Below are 18760 nucleotides of genomic sequence, written 5' to 3'. Positions count from 1 at the left end.
GCTATCGCACAACGGTCACCAAGGCTTGTAAATATTAAAGACAATTGGGACGTATATAGGAATTGCCGCGAAAATAACAATCCTAAAATAGCATATTGTCAATTTTATTGTATCTATTACCATTGATTATAAATACTAGTATATATAATCAATGCTACTACCTATAATGTATTGGTATAATAATGTATAATGTATATAATGTATTGTCGAGTGAAATATTATTAAACATATTATTATATAATTATTTTCACGTACGAGTAGCATAATATTCACTATTCAATCATCAGCGCAAAGTTATCGTGATCGTAGTAATGTTTACCAGTTGTCCAGGGATATAATAACCAAATTTGGAGTGATGGAATGTGATATAACAAAATTTTTATGGCAATTTTACTATTTTATACTATTCCTGTACTTCACCAAGAGCTGAAAGATCCTTCAGCAAAGTAAAAATAATCAAAAATTATTTTAGAAATAGTACCGGACAAGACCTAATCAAATATTTATCGTTGATTGCAGTTGAAAACAAGGCAGCTTCAAAATTGGATTTAAGTGAAGTGATACATCACTTTGCTAATATTAAAGCTCGTAAAAGATTATAAATTTCATTTGATTAGATAGAATTAATAAATTAATAATGATAAAATGTAAATATTTAAAATTTGTTTTAGTAATGAAATGAATTTCCTTTTTATTAAGAGTATCAATTAATTATCTGTTTATTATTTTCATTAATGGTTTTATAGAGGTATTTATATTTTAAACAACAATTTAACGTATAATGTGGTTCTTCCTATAAATAGAATTAAGGAAATTAATTTATTTACTACCCCGGGGCCCTTTCTTTTATCAATAAAATAGGTAGGCAAAGGTCGATCATAATGCAGGGAAATAATAGCGAATTAACTGCATTCATTCTACGTCGTTGACGTAAAGGCAATGCTCACTCGATTTCAGTAATTTCTGAGTGATCCTAAGTCCAACGTTATAACGCAATTAAGATTAAGGGCCGAGAAAATTCGCGAAGCATGGAACGAATTCGACACAATTCAAAACAATATTGAAGTATTAGACATTAATAATGACCGGTCACAATATCGATCTACATTCGAAGATTTATATTTCGATTTAATGTCACAAGTTGACGATAGATTATCGGGAAGCAACGCGCTTGTGCAAAGTCAACAACAAATAGAGGATAATCAAGATGAAATTACAAAAAAAATCATAATTTTCCATTAGTAAAACTTTAAGCATTAGAGATTCCTACATTTACGGGTAAATTCGATGATCGGCTTACATTTCAAGACATATATTGTGCAATGATGCACTCGAATAATGCATTAACAGATATTCAAAAATTTTATTATTTAAGAAATGCACTAGAAGGTGAAACTATCTCTAATATTTTTATCACAATATCTCCAAGGACATCACCTGTTAGTTTTGGCTCCAATGTATCATTTCTTGTAATATTATCATCTTCATTTAGTTCACTTTCTTCTATGGAAGTAGATGCATTTTTAGAATACCAATAACTGTGATAATCAATTAAAGTGACAAAATTTTCTTTCACAATATTATTATGAACATACCTGAGTATAAGGCTCATCTGTGAAACGTGGCCTATATCAGTAGTCTCATCAAATATTATACTGGAGAAATTACTTTCAATATTTCAACTTCATTAATAATTTTTACAACGTTCAATAATATCATTCTAAATTTTTGGACTTTTGATGATTTTGATTTTAAATGTTTTTCAAGTATAGTGTCACCTGATAATATTCTGTACTTAAGAAGAGCTCGAAAATTACCACTATTAGTAAAGTAACGGGGGAAATAGATTCTTTTATTTCTTTATCTGTATGTTCACCAAACAAATTTCTTGAATCGTTATGCCACCTCAATGTGATATTTTGGCGGCCAAAAAAAATAATGGATTCAATAATTGGTTTTAGTCTCTCTTTATTTTCTAAAACTTACTTCATTCTTGAAGTATTAACAATATTTATTATTTCCCTTTTTGGATTTTTATAACAGTTCAAAAAATCAGTAGCAGATGTTAAAGCATTTAAATGATATAAATTTGAATTATGTTTCTCTAAATCACCATCTTTCCCTAACAATTTAGCAAACTTATTTAATGGTTCATTTACTAACTTTTTCAGTTCCACATTATTGTCTTTACCACCTTTATTGCTAAAAAAAACACAACATTTACGAAACAAACCATTTTTTGATTTTGAATAGACAAGCCACTTAAATTTTTCATAATGTGAGCGCTTAAGAAATCGTTTTCCTCTCTGCTTTTCTTAATATGTATTGGGAGAGGACAAACGAAATTGTTTTTTGGGATATTCAGTTTCTCAAGAATCTTAAACTTGATATGATCAGAAGGATTAGCAGGTCTTAAAAAATACCCTATGTCATCACTGAATTTAAACAGTTCTAAAGTTTGATCTTTATTACTTGAACTTTCACTAGGAGACAAAAAATTATGTACCTTTTGATCTGAGAAATCAACTTTTCTCTTTTTGGAGGTAGATAAAGTATTGGTAATAGAATCGTCATTTTTAACTGTATTACTTGTCTTACTTTCATTTTCATTTGCTTGTATGATTGTTATCTATACTTGTTGCTGTTGATGGATGGTTCTGCTTCTGCTTACACAGCCAGCTACTTAGATTACTTTGCTTGTTCAAAACGAATAATATTATTAACTACTAAGTATTAACACTTAGGAATTTGGATATAATATTTATTTATTATTTTGTAACTGAAAATCAATGATAAGAGGCAACGGATAATAATATTATATATAAATCTTGAGTGATAAATTGAAATAATAATAGAGATTAGAGAAACAACTATTGTGAACAAGCCGCCTTATAGCTATCAACTATTCGAGAAAAAAAAATTTCATAATAATATTGTAAGCACATAAAAACAAATAATGTACACATATAATTTTACGGCTTACGAAGGGGGAGGGCGAATATCCCACTCCTCCCCACAGGTACGCTTTTGAGCGCGACGAATGCTGAACGGAGTTCGTGCACCACGTCATAGCGTTCGCAGTGTTCAGTTTTCGAGTACACACGAAACGATTAAAACTGAGAGACCGGTTATGAACAATGAATTAACGTGATAACCGAAACTCAAACGGTAATGATTAGAGCAGATTAAGGCATTTGCATATTTGTTTTGCACAGTCACAAAAATAGCAGAGTACAAAACAAATACATTTCATGCTTTCACAAAGTTTTGAAATTTTATTTTGCATATAAATGCATATTTTGAGTCCTTTTTGTTTTTAGGGCATATTTTACATTTTTATACGCTATTTTATACTTTTTAAAACATATTTAACTTAAATTTTTTTTTTCCAAAGTGACATTTTTATTTCAAACAATACAGTCAAAATGTTTAGATAAAAATGTATTTATTTTTAATTTTTTTCGTATGTTTTTTGACTGTCCGCGGGCACACATTTTTCCTAGAAGTGATAACGTCGTTTCTTTAAGGAAAATTAAGAAAATGAAGTCAGTGGTGGCATCTGGGGGGAGCATGAGGGTGCAGTTGCACTCACGACAATTTTTCTAGGGGGCAAAAGTATCATTTTGCACCCACAGACAACAGTCAAAAATAACATATTATATTTTAGTTATTGAATTGCAAATGCTAACAATAGTAATATAATGTAATTTAATTATAATATATGTTACTAACAGTAATTGTTTTTTATTATTATTTATGTTAATAAAAATAGGTTCCTTATATATTTATAAATTATAACTAATATTTACAATTTTATATTATACTAATTGAAATTTATAATAAAGTTTTACATAAAGATTTTTTTTATTACTTTTGTAATAGTAGTAGTTAAATATTAGGTGTCGTGGAAAAATACCCCCCCCCTCACCAACCGGTTTGTGAATCACCATAAACGTTTGCACCCACATGAGTTTCTACCAAGTGCCGCTTATGAATTAAGTAATATGTATTTTGTTTATTTGGCTATGGTATATAATATATTTATGTAATTGTTTTGCCTTGTTTTTAATGCTATTTATTTTATTAATAATTATAAATAAAGAGGCTAAAAAATTTTTTAAGTGCATAAGTGCTTGCATATTTAGAACTATTTTAGAGCCACAAGTCCTCTACCCTAGTAATGTAATGATGTTAGTGACGACAGTGACCGGGTGCGGACGGTGTATGCTCGGGCCGATGCATGACCGGTCGTGTTTCCGAACTACCAGGGTCCCATCCCGATGGCGGCGTTCGATTTCGTAATATCATTCGTTATTATTATTATTATTATTGTTATTTCTACGTTATTGCGGGTATGTCCGTTCATCGATACGGTAAATACAATCGACGATACGTCCGTCGGTTGTACACACGTGTTTGTACGTTACGTGCATCGGACGTCCGGTGCGAGTTTCCGGCCGGCGCCGCGCGGTCTCCCCGACCGATTGACGCGAACGTATCCGCTGTGCGTGCCTCGGAAAATATTGAACGCGCACCACAAACGTAACGACGACCGCATTGACCACCGTCCATCGACCTAGACCTAGACGAATCGGCTCGTCCCACCGTGGTGATCGGTCGAAACAAAAAACTATTTCCGTTACACGTGTGTGATACGCGCTTGAGATCAGAAAAGAAACGAGCCGAACGCACGCGCACGCGCTGTAATTAATTATGTTTAATTAATAATAATTAATCGTATTGATTAGCATTTCGTGTCCGAATGCTGCATTGATTGTACGCAGAGATAATCGACAGCGTGTCGTACCGTCAAAGAACTTCGACCGTCACGGCTATACTGTTCTCAGTAGTGTTGTTATGAAATTTACCGTTACACTATTGGGAAATATCAAATAGTTATTCTTTGACAAACATAAATATAATACCAAACATGAATGTAGTACCGTAATCAAATCTGGTAAACATTTTTTTTACTGCAAAGATAATATTTTTAATATTTTTGAAATCAATGATACGTGTGTTCAAAAGGAATATAATAGTTATATTTATTTTTAGCACATGTTTAATTTAATTAATTATTAATTGAAACATATTTGTATATTTTATTTTAGTAAAGATTTTTACACTTTGGCGATCCGGATTGGGAAATAAGCCACGAACAAAATAATTATAATAGGGTACTGAACCACTCGTAGTATGGTAATTTTACATTGATAATTTAAAATTTACTAATATGTACAACATATCATCAAAGCATTTCAGGCATTCGTGTTACGCGAATATTTTAATGGCGATTTATAATGTATTTAAACAGATAGTATTGATGACATTTCGATTTGAAGTAAATCGTAATAGATATATATATTAAATAACCATGCCATATGAATATTAAAATTAAAAATTATATATTTGTTTAAATGTATGCAACTGGCTGGGATTTACAATTTAATAATGAATGCAATTTAAATTGTTACATATTAATATAATTACTAAAAATGTAAAAACAATATATTATATACTTCAGATTAAAAATATAACGGATTTCTATGACTTTTATCATGTCAAAATGTATTATTTATAATATATAAAATGTATACAATGTATATAATATACAATATTTAATGTATACAAAAAATATTTTGGAAGTGTTTAGGTTGTACATTTTCATACTTAAATAATTTATAAAACATTTTTAATCATTTTCCTGAATTTCGGGGAGGGGGATTTAACTCTTAAAACCCCCTTTGTATACGTGCCTGATAACAACATTTTTTTATATGTTAATATTATACTTGTTTTCCATAAGATATATTTCAAGTCAACTTTTTATCTAATAGATATTTAAAAACAATTCAACATTTATTTAAACTTAGAAGTTAATTGTTTTATATCTTTATTATTTTATATTATAATTAATTTAAATAAACATAGTAATTATTTATTTCAGCTTTATAATATGCGTTTTAAAAGAAAAAAAAACCAATATTATTATTTAAAGTCCTACCGTCAAATATATTTTTGTTTAGAAAAGTTAAAAGTTGTTATAAAAGTTTTTATAAATTGCTTTATATGTTGTAAATATTTAAAGTAACCAACAGCCCTGGTAATTATTGTGAACCCTATATCTATTATGTTTATTATCGTAACCAATTATTGTACCTAATTATTATTACTACATGTGTGTGAAATTTTATTTATTTGTGATTTTATAATTTTAACTACAACGACTTTTTTTATGAAAACAATTTTTTTAACATTATATTACTATTAAAATCATTTGTACCATTTGTAATAACACACAATTCAGTTAAATATTATGATTGAAATAACAATATCAATAGATTTAAGGAACATTACTATAATTATTATTCTTATTATATCGCTGTAGCGATCATATTATTAGTGTCTATTTATAATTTATTACAGACATCAATATATCACAATAATCAATCCCAGCTCGACCAATGGTTGCTCATCACTTTCAAATACTATGAATCAACATCATTGTTCATCGGAGTACTATAGATTGGATGGATTCTATTGAATAGTATTTGAATCCCACATAAAAAAAACTGCCCTATTTTATTAGCGAGGCTTTATTTGCTTTCTTTATCTTCTTAACTCGTAAAAAAATATAGTACAATTTAAGGGTTAAATCAAACTACTAATTATATGTTAAGAATTTATATGTATAAAAAAAAATAAAAATTTGTGTGATACCATTTAATGAAATTCTACTATAACTATTAATGTATAGTGTTTATTATTCTGCGTATATTTAAATGAATTATTAACAATTCAATTTTACAATATGTTACCATTGTAATAGTTTTACTCAATTTTTTGAGATCCCAAAACTAAAAATTTTCATGAGGATACAGCGCTAGGAGTAGAATTTGCTACACATAAAGAAATTTTCTTCTCCCTTCAGTGTTCAACATCTGTTTTCTGCTGTTTATCGTTAATCGAATAAAACCTATGTACATTTGACCTGTAAGTCTGCAATTTATTTAGTGATATTATATATTATAATAATTGGTGTGTGTTGAGTTTTTTCAATTTATAAATGGAAAATTACTAAATAAAAATTAATTTATTATTAAAACCGAATTTTAATAGATAAAATAAAGTAAATAGTTAGCTCAAATAATTTCGATTATGATTTTCAAAGATACAAATATAATAGTTTTTTATCTATTCAATTTTGATGTGTTCCAAGACAATACATTGATGTTATAAAAAACAAATTTAACTTCTCCTAAGACTTTAAAAACTATACTTATTCTGGTTTTTATACCAAATATGAAAACAATAGTTGTTTACCAAGTAGTTTCTTATTATACTCGTATTATAAATGTTTTCAACATAATGGAATGAGGTGTCCTGTTGATTAATTTTATCAAATTTATCGTACAATTAATCTTGACATATTTATCAAATATATCTAATATTATTAGTAAAGCTAGTCGAGTTGACTTAAAGTTTTTAAATGAAAAATATTTTATGGCTTTCATGAAAACCACAGTGACAAACAGTTTTCATATGTTTCAACCGCAATCATCAAAAGGTACAGTTGTTAATTATAAATCAAAAATTTTTATTTATCATCATTGGCCAAGCATGACTTATTGCAGTCACATAAAATTATGATTTTTGTTTCAATCAAACTGTTTTTTACTTAGCCTTTTAAAAAAACAAATAAATGCTATTTATTTGTTAAATCTCTATTCTTTATTACTGCCAATTTTTTTTATTTAATTTGATATTTAAACAGACTCTTAGTTATAATATTTACAAATATATACATAAGACAATAATGATGAAGAAAAAAACCTATTACAAACATTTTATATTATTTATTACGGTTTACTATATTATATAACAATATTATATAATATATATAACATATATAATATATATATACAATATATATAACAATTTTAACTGCACAATTAATGATTATACATTATTGTTAAGCATTTTAGTCGTATAATAGATAATCAACAACAAATTCAGACTTACAAATACATTAAATTAGTGGTTCTCAAACTGTGGTACGCGGATGGCCGCATAGTGGTAGAATGGATATTAAATATTTAATATAAATTCATATATGATGAATTAAGAGGGCGCAACAGTGAAAAAAATATGTAATATACCCATAAAGATCCGCATAACATTTGTCGAGTATGTGTTGACTGTGGCATTTAACGTTTCAAAAAATGTTTTAAATTTAAAAAAAAAATGTATTTTGTGATATTTTATACTACATAATGGTTGTGATAATTGACCCATGAAAAAGCCAAGGGGGAGTCAGATAACCCAATTACCCCCCTCTGCGAACACCCTTGCGTGACTGATTGATAATATACTCAAGTGGTACACGGAAATAAAAGTTTGAGAACAGCTGCATTAAATTATTTACAAATATATTAAATTTTTCTATTTATTAATTTTTATTTTTCATATATTTTAATATAAGGTCTCTTTTTATTTGGGATAAGTGATTCTCATAAACTTTAATAATGGATTCATCGAAATGTATATTATATTTTTTCCATTTCTTTCTTCTAGTAAGATCTTTCTTAAAATTTTCTGGGATCATTTTGATCATTAAACCTATAAAAACAATAAAATATCACAATTTAAACACTATTAAATAAACAAACATTTACTACTATTTTATGTTAACCACTTGAATTTCAATTAAAACACAAATACAAGAAAGTTTCTACAAATAATTTTATAAAGATATTTCAAAAATATGATGTATCCTAAAGTTGTTAATTATATTTATTCATACACTTATCATTAGGCTGATTACAATTATTTTAACTTTAAATTATAAATTTTACATGGTTGACAATAACAAATTGAGAATTTACTAAAATAAATATGATCTAAAAATATTGTATTATTTTGGTGAAAAGCATGTGGTAGACATTTATCAAATAAAAACTTAAATAATTGTATTAAACTTGTTTTGATTGATCGAACAAAATATATATTTATATGCACAATTTAGAACATGACATAAATGCAGCTTATAATATACTTATGGACTTTTAACTAGATTATTAAATATGTCACTCCATGTGTTACAATATGATTTTTTTATTTAGTTAGTGATATTATACAATTCAATAATAAGAGATACAATATAATAACCTAATAACCAAGGTCTACAATTTGTTGAAACATATTGACATGTAATATTAATTGAAATCTTGTGTTTTATTCATTTAGTGTAAGTAGGGCCTTACCTGCTTTATGGGCCATTGAAATTAATTTTTATACTATTTTCTGCTGTCGCACAAAGACCAGTGACTTGTCATGGCATCATACACCCATCAGGTCGTTCGAATTGACTCAGAATCAACACGTCCTATAAATGTTCAAGAATATTTACAAACAAACAATAATTCAATGTAATCATTTGTTATGTTACGGTATGTTTTATGTTCAAATCGAGACTGCACAACGGACATCATTTACTCTTGTTCTCAATGAGATAATCTTTTTTGAGCGATAGTACACAGCATTCCTTGGATGATCAACTTATTTCCGAGTTTGTTGGGTTGAACTGAAAGGCAAGGAAAATAGGTAAACACCACGAGCACAGCGGTACTTATTCTCCTTCAGAAACGTAGCCGCAGTAGTGTGCAGACCCACTTGCGGCCAACACGGTGCCCGTCGACATTTTAAACATTCTTAATTTGTTTATAAGATCCGTTGTCTCGCGTGCACAACGGTCGGTCGGCTGAGCGGTGGGCAACGCCGTGCAATTTTCCACAGAAATTTTAATTTTTTTTCGTTGAACGATAACAACTCGATCTTGATACGGCAAATGTATTCGATGAAAACCGATACTACGTTCCAACTGCGACGCGTTATCATGGTGGCGTTATCATGTTAAACAAACGGTTGATATAATACGTGATGTTTTTCGGCGAAGATTCCCGTCCGCGCTCGTACGTCGTGGGCAATTAGAATCCGGCAATCGGAAATGCATTTTAAATGTGAAACAAACAGGGCCGCATTTAGGAGGACACTGGCTACAACTGCCCTGGGCACCAAAATGTTGTGGTCGGGAATTTGCTCATATGTGAATTATTGAACTTTTAAAGTTATTTTGAAATTATTATTTTTTTTTTTTGTTTTTAATAACAGTATCATAAATTAATGTTAATGTATTTAATTTATTAATATATATTATTAATGTATTTATAGCGATATAGCCATCATCGATCCAGAATATAATTAATATACCTAATATTAGTTCCCAAATTTGTTGTTATCGCGTGCGGCGTGCGGTAACGTGCCTACTACACAAAAATAGCATTGATTTTAGAATATCTAAAAGGTTCATGAGGATCTATCTCACATACTTTCCGTGGGTAGGCTCCTTAGAGGGACGCAAATTTTTTTTTTTTGCGCCAGGGCTCAAAATGTCTAAATACGGCACTGGGAACATAGGCGTGCGCAGGGGGTATGCAGGGTATGTAACTGCATACCCTAAACATAGAGCCATCTTTCTAAAATTACAAAAAATAAATAAAAATTATGACAAATTTGGTCTTATGTATATTATATGATTTTGTATTACATTATGATTTTTATTATATTTTCATATTCAGTCCCAGACAGTTTAATTTATTTTTGAATTACAAATCATATACTATAATAACGATTTAATGTGTTAATGAAATTAAGAAGTACAATAATTCAAGCGAGATGAAATACATATCAATTACAGAACAAGAAATAGCTATAAATTAAAATCCCGAAAACATTATCAGTGATTTAATAACTGAACTGTACGCAGAATCGTTTTATGATTAATTTTGATTATTTATCTAATTTATTTTGTTTCTCATTTAAATATATAATTGCGATTTTATTTATTTACTCTATTTAAAGTTATTACTCAAACTATTTAAAGTGTTATGTATTTAAATTTTTTTTTTCATAATTTATTTTAAATTTTAATTATGAAGACAGTTATAACGATTAAGAAATGGTTATTCAGTCATTTTTTTCGGGAAAAAAAAATTAAAATTTTAAATTAAATAGTTATTAAGACCAGAATTTCGAACACTTAAATTAACTTTCAGTTTTGGGGGAGGGTAGGCAGTGGCAGCCTTTTACATACCCTGAAAGAGGTCTGCGCACGTCAGGGGACGCGAGCGGTCGCAACGATGTCCGATAAGTACCACCATCTGAACCGTGCTGTTTTTCCGAGACCATGTAACGATACACAGCTCTACTTTCTTTGTCTTTATCTTTTTTTTTTTGTCGTTGTGACCACTGCCACACATTATACCGATACTTTTCTTGGTGTGCATTATTATTATTATTATTATTTTTTTTTTTTAATATATATATATATATTGTGTCATCACGAATCCGGTATTGTTATTTTTATTATTGATATTATATTATTTGAACCGTGTTCACCGCACCTGCGACCGTGCACACAACATCGTCACCTGTGTGCCCCGTCAAATTGGCTCCCCGAAAAGGAATCACCGGTCAAGTACGTGACAGGTAAGATACTTTCCCGCTAGCTTTACAACCACGCTTTGCTTTTGTTAAGTTTTACTTAGTATTAGTATTAGGTGATTCGGCTACACGAGGTAAAAGGAAGGTTAAGGAAAAACTCCGGTCGCTGAGCTTATCGCTATACGCTATATAGAACACACTAGAGTCCCCGGGCAACGGAAAGATATTGCACGCACACCGTGAGATATCGACCGAAATACACACGGTGTATAGGCAACGCGATTACAGTTATTACAATTTAATCAGCTTCGAGACACCGCCACCGGTCGACCCGCGACCCATCTGCTGCACATCAAACGTATCTTAAACACACGCCACTATAGCCGCGCCGCCGTAGTCTAATAACAGGTCCGCGACACGAAAGCCGCCGCTACCCTCACCGGACAAGCCGCCGCCGCTGTCGCCGGAAACGAAACAGATACGCGCGCCGTCGACGACGTAGATAAACACGCGCAGCTGGAACAGTCGTTTACGTAAACACTGCCGCCGCGCCGTGATATATCCGTGCAACGTGATAGCGTGTTGCTTATCAACAAAACAAATCCGTTTGTTTTCGTAATTTTTTTCTTGTAAATCTCGTACGCGTACTACACTACCACAGTACCACCACGTAGGTTAATAGGAAAAAGAATCACACACACACACACACACACACACACACATACATACATACGAATAGTATAACATCAGATCCATATGGTAAACGCTTTCATACGAGATCCATCCTTTAAAAACAGTATAACAATTTTGATAATAGCTTACATATATCTTTAAATAATTCTGATAACAATTATGGATTCAAATTACAAGAACACTCGAATTTAGTTTTATTTGTAACCTATCCACCCGAGATCTAGTGTGTGTATCGGCTCAATATATTACTTTAGGGGATCTATAGTTTAGAATTCGTATTTTATCAGATCCATTTGTGTTAAAAGTTTTTATACCACAGTACTAATTAGATCCATGCACTGTTGTCTAATTTCAATTCTGAATTATAACATGTGGCTGGATCTCATAAGCAATTACATAGAATGACAAGCATAACTATATAAATAAATCAACACTACAGTTTCAATAACATTTTCATAATTTTAACAATAAAATTATATAAATTAAAATGAACAAAAAATGATGCAGCACTATTTCAACTTGGAAAAAAAAAGAAAATATAAAGATGTAATCTTCCAAAAGTATAATAACATCTTTTTTTAAACTTTTTCAAGATTATAATACTTTAAATTACTGTATACTTAAAATGTGATTTCAATAATTTGAATTGTTAAAAGGACAAAAGTAATTAAAATAGTACATTTACATTTATTTACCAGCAAGTCAGATATGCATTCCATATTTCAAACAAATTTAGGTTGGTCTCTAGAAATAGTTTATTGTAGCATTAATGTTAATTATTTAATTTTATTTAGAAATTAAACTAGATTTTGATATATAGACTAAAAGAACTTAAATGTATAAGGCCTACCACTTGTCCAAGACGCACACGGTATTTCATGCGGGATTCGCACCGAAATGGTGGAGCCCCGTAAGGCTGAAAGAGCGGGTTGGTAAAGGAGTTTTCTTAACCGATCAGCTACCGCCGAGAAAAATCCACGTGTCCTGCCTAAAACGCGCACACAATTAATTCTACATACGATTGCGCATTTTTCAGCATCACCTCCAACCACCAGCAACCTTCGTCTATGGACGCGACCAAAGTGGTGGAGATGTTGGAGAAGGTCAGGGAGGCGGTCACGGCCCAGGGATCGATGGGCAGCTGTCTCACAGTGGACGACGTCCGGAAAGCGGGGATCGCCCAACTGCGGGCTGAACCGCTACTTTGGACAGCTTACTACCGGAGGTGGGCGGATCGGACCACCGACTTGTTGAGGTCGCTTGGCTTCTCGGCGGCGAGGTTACCGGGCACCCCAACAACGACGAAAACACTGCGCCCGTCGACCCACCACGGGTTATAACCACCAAGGCGATGGGCTAGGTTCATCTATTTGCGTAGAATAATATTGTTCTATGTGTCTTAAAATACGAATGTTATCACTTTTTATAAAATTCATCTCCACACCTTTCCTGCCGAATCTTCCTGAGCGACCAATCCTAAAAATGTTTTAGTATTATTAGGTTAAATCTATAAATAATAATCACTTATGTAATTTTTAACATATTATATAATATATTAATAAATATATATATATATATATATATATTTTTTTTTTATATAATGCAAAAAAATCAATTTTTGTATTAAATGATATAATTTATTAATATGACTTTAGTTCTGATTCAAAACAATTTTAATATTAAATTACCTGTGTGTATACAACTCTCGGTTGTTGGGCAGATCATAATTGATGGCTAATGAAATTTGTTGAACATCAATACCTCTTGCCCATACATCCGGGGTTATCAAAACCCTCCTGTATAATATAAACATATACATTTACTTACAAATATTCGTCATAAATAAAACATTTTCATAGAAAGAGAAAAATAATAAAAATATTTTTGACTCCCGTTTGACCAGAGCGAAATTCTTTTGTAATTAAGTCCCTTTCCTTTTGCGGCATATCACCATGGATATAACTCACCATAAAATTAGAATCCCTCATTTTTTCTGTTAGCCAATCCACCTAAATAACCAATTACATACAACCGGTTGGTTAAGAAAAATTTACCATAAATATCTGATAACTAGCTTTTCTTTAAGTATTACAGAAAATCACTACTTGTGTGATAGTAATACTGTAATACTGAGTATATCATATAGATCACACAATGTGTCAAATTTCCATTCTTCCCATTCAACAGCAACAAAGAATTGTTTGATTCCCTCAAGTGTCAATTCATCACTAAAATCATAGATAAATAATTAATTATAAGGTTGACACTTCAATAATAATTTATATTTATACAAACCGTTTTACTAAAATCCGAATTGGATCTGTCATTAACTTGTTGGTCATTTCCAATATTTCATTTGGTAACGTGGCAGATATAAGAATAACCTAGAAAAATTAATAAAATTAAAGAAATACAAGACAGGTAATAAATTTATCCTCAATTTTAAATAAGAAAAAGTTATCATAATAAAATCATTATGAAATTTCAAGTCATTTAATATAGGTATATACATTTTTTTTAATATTATTTATTTACAATTAAAAAAAATGTAAAATTAATTATACTTGAGTTGCTGGAGGCAAGAAACGATATACGTCATATATTTGTTCTTTAAACCCTTTATTGAGCATCTCATCTGCTTCGTCTAATATCAAAGTTTTAATATTTCGCGTTCTTAATGTTTTTCTCCTGATCATATCTATTGAAACAAACCTGTTTAATAACTACAGATCTTGAAAAACAAATTATACATACCAAACACTCGTCCTGGAGTTCCAGAAGCAATGTGCTGTCCAAAATCTAACTTTTTAATGTCTTCGCCAATATTAGTTTCGCCGATACAGGCGTGACACTGAACATTTAAATAATCGCCCAATGCCAAAACTACCTATATAATAGTTTAATTCTATTATTAATACAATACATATACATATAATTATATAATATTTTGTTATATATACATAATATTTATTTTATTGATTTATAATTACAGAAAATACAGTGGCCGAAAGCACAGAAAACTTTCAATTCTACACTTAAACAGCAAATTAATTAATTGGAAAATCACAAAAAATTAACTCATTATATAATATAAATTTAAGTTTAGTTGATTTAAACGTGGTATTTGAGTAGTGGCCTACTATCTTTTACAATAATTAAAAAAAAAAAAAAATGTTTTAATTATATTTCAAAAAATTTTGAAAATTATTCAAAATTTTAATAATTGAGAACAGTTCATAGTTTAAAAACATAACAAATTTCTAAATAATGTTGGATAGCTATGGATCAATCTATTATGCTTATAATGCTTAATTACAATAATGGTTTCATAATTATTTCAGTACTGATAGCAATTAACACTAAGAAAAAATTGACTTTAGAGACAAAAATTCTCGGAAAAGTAAAAAAGTAAATCGAAATAAGATGTTTTACTATCATAATTTAACTTAATAAAATATAAACTTCCACGTGTGTTTAACATTAAATCAAAGCTTAATAATATTTATAAAAAAAAAAAAAAAATGAGCCCCTCACTTTTCAAAAGCAAATCATCTCGAACAGAATATTTACCCATCGTAAAATATATAATAAATTAAACTATTAATATTAAAAAACAAGAAAAGAACATTTTTTTTTAATTTAACAATACATATTAAATAACAAATAAATAATAATCTATATAATAACGAAAAAATATTAATAATAACAATAATAAAAATGATTTAATCTGTACTGTATAAGCAATAGTCATTATTTATTCTTACTTTTCTTTATTTATTCGCGACAAATTTTATGGCAGGGTCACAGTGAAAATACAGTTGGTTGTACTCATATCAGATCTCAAAAACTTATTATTTTTTGACAAGTGTTTATATATATATATATATATATAATATTTATTTCTATGGTGTTTATCACTACAACATTTATCTAATTAATGCAGTCTATTGGAGAGAATACCAATAAATGAGACGCTGAATCATTAATATGTGATAGAAGGTTTTGTTTGACTTTAGAAAATTTTGATTTTGATTTTAATCATTTTTAGTAAAATACTACCTTTAGCAAGGTATTTTTTTGATGTGTTACAACAAGAAATAAAAATATTTCATATTGTACTCAAAAAATAAATGAATTTAAGAATAAATTAAATTATTATAGGCAAACATTTGATTTAGTTTGGGATGAAGTAAATGACTTAGAAAGAGATAAAGAAGTCCCCTCTAGAAGTAAAAGATATTGAATGATTCAAGTATCTGTAGATAGAAAAATTAATCATTAACGTTAATTCTATGAAATAGTAGATCCCATATTAGTCAAAATCAATGAACAATTTTCTGAAGTACACGGTTTAACAGTTGTATAGAGTTACTTGGTTTTGAAAAAAATATCTTATTACAAAGATTATTTTCCTCAGGATAAATTTAGATTACTTAAACAAACATATGGCCAGTATTTTTAATTATCAATCATATATTCATATGATCAGTTTTATCAAACACATATTAAATATATAAATATAAGTTATAAATAATATAGTATTAATAGATTTTATGAACTTCTGAAATATATGAATGAAACACATTTAACAACTGTTCTACCACAAGTTACTAAATTATGTATATTAGTTTTAATCATTCCTGCAACTTATACTTCTGCTGAAAGATCTTTTTCAATTATAAAAAGGATAGACTTATTTAAAAAATAATCAAACTTAAAATAGATTCAAATTTATCTTTAATTCCCATAGAAAAAGATGTTTTAATAACTAAAAAGTGATAACCTAATTTTTATAACAATGTAATTAATAATTTTTTTTTTTTAAAAAAATAGAATTGAGTTGTCTTATAAGTAAACTTCTAAATAAATAATAGGAATTTATAATTAAAATAAAAATATTGTTGTTACTTAATTTTTAATATTTATGATGCAACAAAAAAAATGTTAAGGTACATTTTTAGATGAGTGGAGTGGAGGAACTATGCAGTTCTTTAATTTTTTTAGGGTCAAATCAATAAAATAAATTGTAAGCAACTTTCTGGTGATTGCTCACAACACTGACGGCAATGCACACTATGCCACTGGTTTTTACTAAAAATATACCTAGTCCTCATTCTGTAAGAGTTAACTGACATCTTTTACTATTGAATTTTCACACATTTTCCACCTATCAACTATTGTTGTAAATGCAGACATCATTAGAATGCATTTTCACTTATAAGTTAGCTGTTGAGACATTAGTTGACATTCATTGATTTTCAATCCTAATATTTTTGATCATGAATATTCCAATGTATATTTTTTTATTACTTTCTTACTAACATATATAATTTTAAATGCCCTCTTGGACGATTCATACGCACGTTTTTACGATACTATACGTTATTTTTGTTTACGTTCAAAATACAACTACAATTTTCGATAATTTATAACTAAAGTACTGAATATAATAATACAAACAATTTTGCTTATTATGCGATAGATATAATTGAATAAACGTAAATAATTTATGTTAATTATACCTTTTGTATTTGTACAGCCAACTCTCTGGTGGGTGACAAACACAATACTTGTGACTCTCTGAGCTGTGTGTCTACTATTTGTAACATTGCTATGGAAAATGTGGCAGATTTACCGGTACCGGATTGCGTCTGGGCAATAACATCTCGTCCTTTAATCATGGGCTTGATTGTCCTCTGCTGTATGGCAGAGGGACGTTCAAAGCCTATAAAAGTTATTAAAACATAAAACACAGTAATATTAACATATAGCTTTTAAGAGATTTGCATTTCGCTTAAGCAACTTACCATATGAATAAATTCCACGAATAAGGTCTTCCTTTAAATTCATGGAATCAAATGTCGACATTACTTCGACATTTTCGCTAGTTTCAAATTTCACATGCGATAAATCGTCGGTCAACAAACCTCTCTTAGCCATATTGTATATTTTCGTATTAACGAGTCACACACGAAAATGTTCAATGGTTTTTATTTATTCGTTGATCAAACGATGTGAAACGAAAAAAAACAACAAAGTGAACGCGCAAAATCAAAAACGACAGCAACGAACAGAATGCTAAATAACGAAATACAACGTACGAAGGTAAAAACACGAGTTTTGAAAGAATCAAGGTAAAGTGACAACGGTACGCGCAATAGCGTAACATAAACTTTCATACACGATCGATATGATAATACTCAACTGTAAGCAAAACCCGGCGAGTTATAGGTTAGAAATTCGAACGCCGCGGTACGCTGCAAATTTGAATTTGTATTTGTGTCCAGTTCTGTATATATGACATGTTATAACAACGCACCCCAATTGTACGGATCATGAGTTAAAGCTTTTAATGCTTGTATATGCGCGTTTAGTGAATCGGTTAAATGCTTTAACTTAATAGCTGATTCTTTATTGATTGGTTCCAGGTCAAATATACGCTTCGTGTGTGTTTGAATCAACATACGAGTGTTGTTGTATCTCGTAGTAATTATTTTCCATGCAATTTCATAATTCGATGACGACGTTTCTAAATTTTTAATTAATGAGCTAGTTTCACCTTCTA

The 18760-nt window shown here is 29.5% G+C and overlaps 2 pseudogenes; both read right to left on the bottom strand.

Moving 5' to 3' along the window:
* Nucleotides 1-7951: 7951 nt before the first annotated feature.
* Nucleotides 7952-9700, bottom strand: LOC112685231 (annotated as a pseudogene).
* Nucleotides 9701-13518: 3818 nt separating this feature from the next.
* Nucleotides 13519-18360, bottom strand: LOC112685229 (annotated as a pseudogene).
* Between the last annotated feature and the right edge of the window lie 400 nt (nucleotides 18361-18760).

The sequence above is a fragment of the Sipha flava genome, unplaced genomic scaffold (assembly GCF_003268045.1).
Source record: "Sipha flava isolate LNK unplaced genomic scaffold, YSA_version1 270_pilon_pilon, whole genome shotgun sequence".
Classification (NCBI taxonomy): domain Eukaryota; kingdom Metazoa; phylum Arthropoda; class Insecta; order Hemiptera; family Aphididae; genus Sipha; species Sipha flava.
This window is presented reverse-complemented; position numbering and strand designations above follow the sequence as displayed.